The 8,117-nt window shown below is 43.4% G+C and overlaps 1 pseudogene; it reads right to left on the bottom strand.

Annotated features, from left to right (window-relative positions):
• Positions 1–553: 553 nt before the first annotated feature.
• Positions 554–8,117, bottom strand: part of LOC118492072 — a 10,098-nt pseudogene continuing 2,534 nt past the window's right edge.

Raw genomic sequence — 8,117 nt, 5'->3', positions numbered from 1 at the left:
CGATAGGGGCCTCGTGTTATTTACCCGCATTTATTAAGTCCCCGGTTTATTTATTAATTATATTGGAAAGCCTTAACTTTCACTGTTGACGCTTTTAACCCTTCTTCTACGAATTCGATCGTAACTTTCTTGTTTCATATCGAAACTTCGCGAAATTCATATATATTATTTTAGTGAGGGTATAATACCGTTACAAAGTCTTTGGAACGTTAAAGGGTCACTCAGAGGTATTATTAAACATGTTGACACAGTTAACCCCTGTAGTTTGTAATCTCTCACTTTCTTCCGCGTTTTGTTTTTGTACGATCTATAATTTATTCGTTTGAAGGTTTAAGCATTATTTAGGAATACTATACAGTATATTTACCCTTGTTGACATTTATAACCCTCGAATTTATATACTTTCAAGGTTTGTCAAAATTAGTCCTTTATTTATTATAGATGCCACGTGTAAACAAATGACACGTGTTAACACATCATTGGACACAAAAATTCGAGGTGTTACATCCTCACCCCCTTAAAATAAATCTCGACCCGAGATTTACTCAAATAAATAGGGGTATTTTTCTTTCATTGTAGCTTCGACTTCCCACGTATATTCAGGACCTCTACGAGCATCCCATTTGACCTTTACAATCGGTACGTGCTTTCTGCGAAGCTTCTTCACCTGTCGATCTTCAATCGACAAAGGTTTTTCTATGAACTTTAAGCTCTCATCTATATGCACATCTGTGTGTGGGATCACCAATGATTCGTCGGCAAAGCACTTCTTGAGATTGCAGATGTGGAACACATTGTGAATTCCATTGAGCTCTTCAGGCAAGTTTAGTTTATAGGCAACTGATCCGACTCGTTCAATGACCTCAAAAGGTCCTATGTATCTCGGACTCAGTTTGCCCTTCTTGCCGAAACGCATCACCCCCTTCCAGGGCGATACCTTAAGTAATACCTTTTTCACCCACTTCGAAGTGAAATTCCTTACGCTTTGGATCAGCGTAGCTTTTCTGCCTATCGCGGGCAGCCTTGAGACGTTCCCGGATCTGGACAATCTTGTTCGTCGTCTGGAAAACAATCTCTGGTCCCGATAGTTGGACCTCTCCTACTTCCGCCCAACAAACAGGCGATCTGCATTTCCTACCATATAATGCCTCAAAAGGCGCAGCCTTTATGCTGGTGTGGTAGCTATTATTGTAGGAGAACTCGATCAGGGGTAGGTTTTTATCCCAGTTACCACCTAAATCGATCGCACATGCACGAAGCATGTCTTCTAGCGTTTGGATAGTACGCTCACTTTGACCGTCCGTCTGTGGATGGTAAGCCGTACTAAAGTTCAAACGCGTGCCCAAAGATTGCTGGAAACTCTTCCAGAAGTGAGATGTGTATCTAGTATCCCTGTCGGAGATAATAGACACAGGTATGCCGTGTAAGGCTACAATCTTATCAACATAAAGTTGGGCTAACATATCGGAGCTATACGTCTCCTTGATGGGTAGAAAATGAGCTGATTTAGTCAGCCTATCAACTATGACCCATATTGTATCGTTTCCTTTCCTGGTTTTGGGTAACTTGGTTATGAAGTCCATAGTTACGCATTCCCACTTCCACTCGGGAAGTTCAGGCTGTTGTAGCAAGCCAGACGGCTTTTGGTGCTCGGCTTTGACTTGAGCACAAGTCAAGCACTTTGCTACATGGGCGGCTACAGACTTTTTCAAGCCTATCCACCAATAATCTGCCTTTAAGTCTTGGTACATTTTGTCAGCACCAGGATGGACTGAGTATTTGGAATTATGGGCTTCCTGGAGAACAACATCTCGTAGTCCCCCATAAATCGGAATCCATATACGTCCATTCAGCCTAAGAATTCCATCCTTGCTAAGAGTCAACTGCTCCTCAGTTACTCCCAGCTTTTCATTAGGATAATTAGCTTCCAACACAACCTCACGCTGCGCAGCTAATATCCTTTCCATCAAATTATTCTTAACCTCAATGCTCTTGGCATTGATTCGAATGGGTTTTACCCTTTCTTTCCTGCTCAAGGCATCGGCGACTACATTTGCCTTGCCGGGATGGTACCTGATTTCACAGTCATAATCATTCAGGGTTTCCATCCAACGACGTTGTCTCATGTTCAACTCCTTCTGGTTGAACAGGTGCTGAAGGCTTTTGTGATCTGAATAAATCACAAATTTAATACCATAAAGGTAGTGCCTCCATAACTTCAGTGCAAATACAACGGCACCCAACTCCAAATCATGGGTGGTGTAATTCTTTTCATGCACCTTTAATTGCCTTGAAGCATAGGCAATCACCTTGCCCTTCTGCATAAGCACACACCCCATGCCTGTATGTGATGCATCGCAGTAAACTACGAATTCATCTGTACCTTCCGGTAATGTCAACACAGGTGCGTTGCTTAGCTTCTGCTTCAGTATTTCAAAGGACTCTTGCTGCTTCGGGCCCCAAATGTACTTTTCTTTCTTCTTGGTCAAGGAAGTCAAAGGCGCAGCAATCCTTGAAAAATTTTCAATAAATCTTCGGTAGTATCCTGCTAACCCCAGGAAACTACGAATCTCGGTAGGCGTCTTCGGCTCTTGCCAGTTCATGACTGCCTCTACCTTAGCGGGATCCACTTGAATACCACGCTCGCTCACAACGTGTCCTAAAAATTGAACTTCTCGTAGCCAGAATTCACATTTCGAGAATTTGGCGTAGAGTTTCTCACGCTGTAGTAATTCGAGAATGCAACGGAGGTGCTTCTCATGGTCATCTTGGCTTTTAGAATAGATCAGGATATCGTCTATGAAGACTATGACGAATTTATCTAAATACGGCTTGCACACGCGATTCATGAGATCCATGAACGCAGCCGGTGCATTTGTGAGCCCAAAAGGCATCACTAGGAACTCGTAATGACCATAGCGAGTCCTAAATGCAGTCTTGTGTACATCTTCATCTCTGACCCTTAGTTGATGATAGCCTGACCTTAAGTCGATCTTGGAGAAGTAGCTTGCTCCTTGCAGCTGATCGAATAGATCATCGATCCTTGGTAAAGGATATCTATTCTTTATGGTAACTTTGTTTAGTTCTCTATAGTCGATGCATAACCGCATCGATCCGTCCTTCTTCTTTACAAATAGGACAGGAGCTCCCCAGGGAGATGAACTAGGTTTGATAAAACCTTTCGCCAGCAGTTCATCCAACTGGGTCCTCAGTTCTTTCATTTCCGTTGGCGCTAATCTGTAAGGTGCTCTTGCTATCGGAGCTGCTCCAGGAATGATGTCAATTCTGAACTCCACTTGTCTATCTGGTGGCAAACCAGGTAGTTCTTCGGGAAAAACTTCGGGGTATTCAGAAATGACAGGAAGATCCTCGATCTTCGGCTTTGGTTCTTCTATTATCACCTGAGCCATGTAAATTACACAGCCTCTGTTCAAACACCTTGAAGCTTTCAGCATAGATACGTCTTCGGGCAATCCGTAATGCGTATCCCTCGAATGGTAAGAGATTCACCACTCGGAGTCTTTAAAACTATCTGCCTTTTGCCGCAAATGATTTGGGCCTGGTTATGGGATAACCAGTCCATGCCTAGCACGATGTCAAAACCCGCAAGTTTGAAAGGAAGTAGAGATAAGGAAAAGAATGGTTCCTAATGGACATTTCACATCCTTCTAGAACAGTAGAGACGGTTTCTATCGTGCCGTCTGCTAACTCTACTTCGTATTTCACGTCAAGGGTTTTGATTGGCATATTTAGTAGTTGGCAAAATTTCTGGTCTACAAAGGATTTATCAGCGCCAGAATCGAACAGTACTCTTGCAAATATATTATTTACGAGAAAAGTACCTGTAAGCACATTGTCGTCCTTAACCGCTTCCTTTGCATCCAAGCGAAAAACTCTCGCATTCGACTTCTTCGTCTCTTCCGCCTTCTTGGCATACTTCGGGCAATTACTCTTTATATGCCCCTTCTCATTACAATTATAGCAGGTTGCATCCTTTATCTTTTTGCACTCCACTGTCTTATGATCCTTGGACTTGCATAGCCCACAGGATGGAGTCTTTTGTTGCGATTGTGAACCAGACGCAAACCTACACTTCCCGGAGTGAGGTTTCTTGCAGACCTTGCAGTGAGGTCTTCCATCAGCTTGCCCCTCCTTCTTTGCCTCCGACCCTCTCTTGCCCTCACCGTTTCCACGGTGCTTTTTCCCAGACTTTCGTGAGGTATCATCCTCACGCTTTCGCTTTTCAGCCTCCTTGCTCCTTTGTGCCCTCAGACGGACAACATCAAGTGTAAGAGACAAGGAGAGGTCAGTAACTGACCTGAAGGTCGTTGGCCTAGAGGCCTTTACGCTGGCCTTGATCGCCGGCTCTAAGCCCCAATGAATCGGGCAATCCTTCGAGGTTCTGGTGTCACAAGATATGGCACCAGGCGTGACATAGTGTTAAAGCTTGTCAGATAAGCTTGACAATCCAGGTTTGTCATCACTAGTGAGACAAAATCTGCCTCAATCTTCTCAACCTCGTGCTGAGGGCAGTAGTTTTCTTTTATGAGGGTAATAAACTCCCCCCATGACATTTTGTACAAGGCAGACTTACCTGAAGCCTGCACCAGAGCTCTCCACCATGCCAGGGGCCTCGCCCTTGAATGACTGGGACACAAACTTAACCACGTCCCTCTCAGCGCACCCGCTGATGTCCACAATCGTGTCCATCTCGTCCAGCCAGGTGATACAATCAACCGCACCCTTCTCCCCTATAAATTCACGGGGCTTACATGATACAAAGTATTTGTAGGTGCAACCCTTAGCACTTGACGCATCAGTATATTCTCTATCGCGATGAACGCTGTGCTCAGTAGACGAGTGCTTGTCGTCATCTTTCTTGGGTTCAGAGGGTGGTTTGGAGTGTGTCTTTGGTTTAGAGGGTGGTTTTGACACAGTTCTGCCTTGAGACTCAGTATGTTGACGATCAATAGCTGCCTGAACAGCATTGTTAATCAGAGCCTTTAGCTGTGCGCCTGTCAAATGTACTGACGCATTGTCATAGTCATCTTCATTCGTGTGGCTGTTCTCTCCATTGGGATCCGCCATTGTAACTTGAATCTGTTACAGAAGATAACAAAATTTTAATTTAGGAGATTATTATATGATTGTCTTTTATGACAATTTGTCAACCATGGTACAGAGACCATATTTGGTTAACTTTTTATTTCATTAAATATTAGGATTTGAATATATCCTATTTTAGCTATATAAATAGTATTGGCGGCATAAAGCCTAATCATGATGATGTTTTATAATGTTGGCCGAGATTTCAGAGAATTAAAGGCATAGAGAGTTGAACCGTAGTTCTTTTATCTCTTTCTGACAGAGAGTCATAGACTACCACTGCCTTTTGTCTTTATAAGACAATTATTATGGCCCATAGGCACTACACCTCTAATGGATGTCTTAATATGGTTGGCCCGTAGGCACTACATCACTAATGGATGTTTTAATAATATTGGCCCGTAGGCACTACATCACTAATGGATGTTTTAATAATACTGGCCCGTAGGCACTACATCACTAATGGATGTTTTAATAATTCTGGCCCGTAGGCACTGCATCACTAATGGATGTTTTAATAATACTGGCCCGTAGGCATTGCATCACTAATGGATGTCTTTATAATATTGGCCCGTAGGCATTGCATCACTAATGGATGTCTTTATAATATTGATCACCTTCATTGGTGATTTAACCCACGATTTATATATCATTTAATTGGGTTCTGAAATCCTTAAAGGATTATTGTATAAGAATGACGTGCGTGATTTTAACGAATCACGTTATGCCATGAATGTTAACATGCGTACAGAGGTTAACAGGGAATCAGAATCTTTTCAGTTAGGTCGTACCATCTTGACTAGATCTTAATAGACCCCAAGCTAGGTTTCACCTTTTAAGATTCTTTGTTTAGGCAGATCAATGTAAAAGGAATGGTTTTGATTTATCTTTATACATATTAAAACAAAACTCATAACATACATTCCAAAATCTCAAATACAATTACATATTGCCCTAAACGGGTCTTTCAAATAGTACATACCTCCAGAGAGGTTTTAAAATAAGTGACAAGTCCACGCAGGGACTAATACAAGATAGGTGTCCATGCAAGGACTAAAGATAAGTCCACGTAGGGACTAAAATACGATAAGTTGTCCACGCAGGGACTTATTTTAAAGTAGAAATTACAGTAGTACAACTATTAAGGGCTAGTGGTCACGTTTCTTCTTTTTGCCCTTTAGTAGGTTCGCCAAGCCTTTGAGAAATCCTCGGTGGCTTTTCTTTTCTTCCTCGAACTCTCTCTCCACGCGATCTAGTCGATGGAGTATTTCTTCCTGTTCAGGAGGAGAGAATCGTGGTTGTGGCGCTTGATGCGGAACTGGAGGTCTGGGAGGTATTGGATACCCATGAGCTGAGTAGTCCGGTGGTCCCATGTTTCCATGTGCTCCGTCTGGGTAGCGCGCATTATATCTTGCCGACACCACATATGGGTCGCGCTCATAGCCGTAGTTGTATTGGGCTTGTGATGGTTCGAACGGGTTGTAAGCCGTTGGACCTGTATAAGCAGGTATGGGTTGGTCATACCCAAATGGTGGCGAATTTCGTGCAGCTGGTGCGGAGTTCGCCTCCTGTATAGGACTTGAAGGTCCTTCTTCTTGTAGTGGCGGATAGTGGCTACTACTAGAATGTCGAGGAGTGCTGAAGTGGATACCCCCTCCTCCTCGTGTAGACATACGAGCATTTGTCCTCCTACGCCTCGGCGGATCAGGTATTACTGGTTGTGCCGGTGGCGGAGGTGGTGGCGTAACTGCCTCAAAGCGTGAATCCCCAGAGGGATCCTGTGGATGTCCCGGTTGTTGAGATGTCTGTCGAGATGGCGTGTAGTACCATTCATGTCGGTCAAACATCGCTTGGAAACTGTCAGGTCCTTGATAGGGCGTTCCATGGAAGGATGACCCATCAGAAACTTCTATCGGATGCGTGGGCGTACCACGAGCTGGTTCAGTTGGATCCTCATCCTCTTCCATGGGATCTTCAGAAAAAATGGTCTTGTGGCCCTAGTGGAACAAAACCTGAAGGTTCCTGTATGTAGTCAGCCGGATTAAACTGACCTATGTAGTATGGAGTAGGGTCGTCGTAATTTCGGTGCGATACCGAACGTTGTAGAGGTATGAAGGAAGGTTGTGGGTTATTGGGATCATTTCTGAATCTGGCCCAAAGGAGTGCCGGTAGGATGGCGTTGAGCTGTGCGAAGTGGAATGCCTCGCTGGTTAGTAAAGATCTCTTCGGCGTTGTGGCTCTTCGCTTCGTGTCATCGAAGGATGTCTTGTACCAGATGGTCCAGCTTCTTGATCGTGATGTGTCACGATTTCTCCTCGGCCTCTTCGTCCCCTTCCTCTTCCTCGAAATATAACAGGTGGCATTTTCCTGCTCCAAAACTTATAAAAATCAAATCGAAAATAAAGACAAAAAGGAGTAACAATCCGAATTTGTCCTAAGTTATTGTCTAGACTCAAAGTATGTGCAATTGTGTCACGAGATTAAACACAATAGGGTAGTGTTTAATTCACTCAATGTTGGCTCTGATACCAACCTGTCACACCCCGATTTCCACGTGTCTCACCGGTGGGCCCGGTGGGGGATTACCGTGACGATGTTGGCAACAATATAGTCAACCACACAATTATATAATGCACAGCGGAAGCATAAGATAATATATAAATTTCAACCTCTGGTGATAATATCAATGTATTACAGAAGTTGAATATCCACAGTGGATCGTAAATAAATAAAGTATTGTTCCATCAGATACTGCAATCAAGCTTGCGAGGCTTATCCGACGCTAGGGAGCTAATACCAGCCAATTTACGTTTAGGTACCTGCACTTAATCTTTTTGGGGAAAATACGTCAGTTTACACTGGTAAATACATTCAACTGACACATTTGAAAATGTTTATTAAAATTGATTTGAATGCACAAGGCACAAACTCTTTTATAACTTGGGAAAATTCATAATGATCTTGTGAACGTTTTACATGTTCTTTTATGCGTTCAGTAGCCCGGGTCGTGC

The sequence above is a fragment of the Helianthus annuus genome, chromosome 5, assembly GCF_002127325.2.
Source record: "Helianthus annuus cultivar XRQ/B chromosome 5, HanXRQr2.0-SUNRISE, whole genome shotgun sequence".
Lineage (NCBI taxonomy): Eukaryota > Viridiplantae > Streptophyta > Magnoliopsida > Asterales > Asteraceae > Helianthus > Helianthus annuus.
The sequence above is the reverse complement of the archived record's forward strand: the minus strand, read 5'-3'. Positions and strand labels throughout refer to the sequence as shown.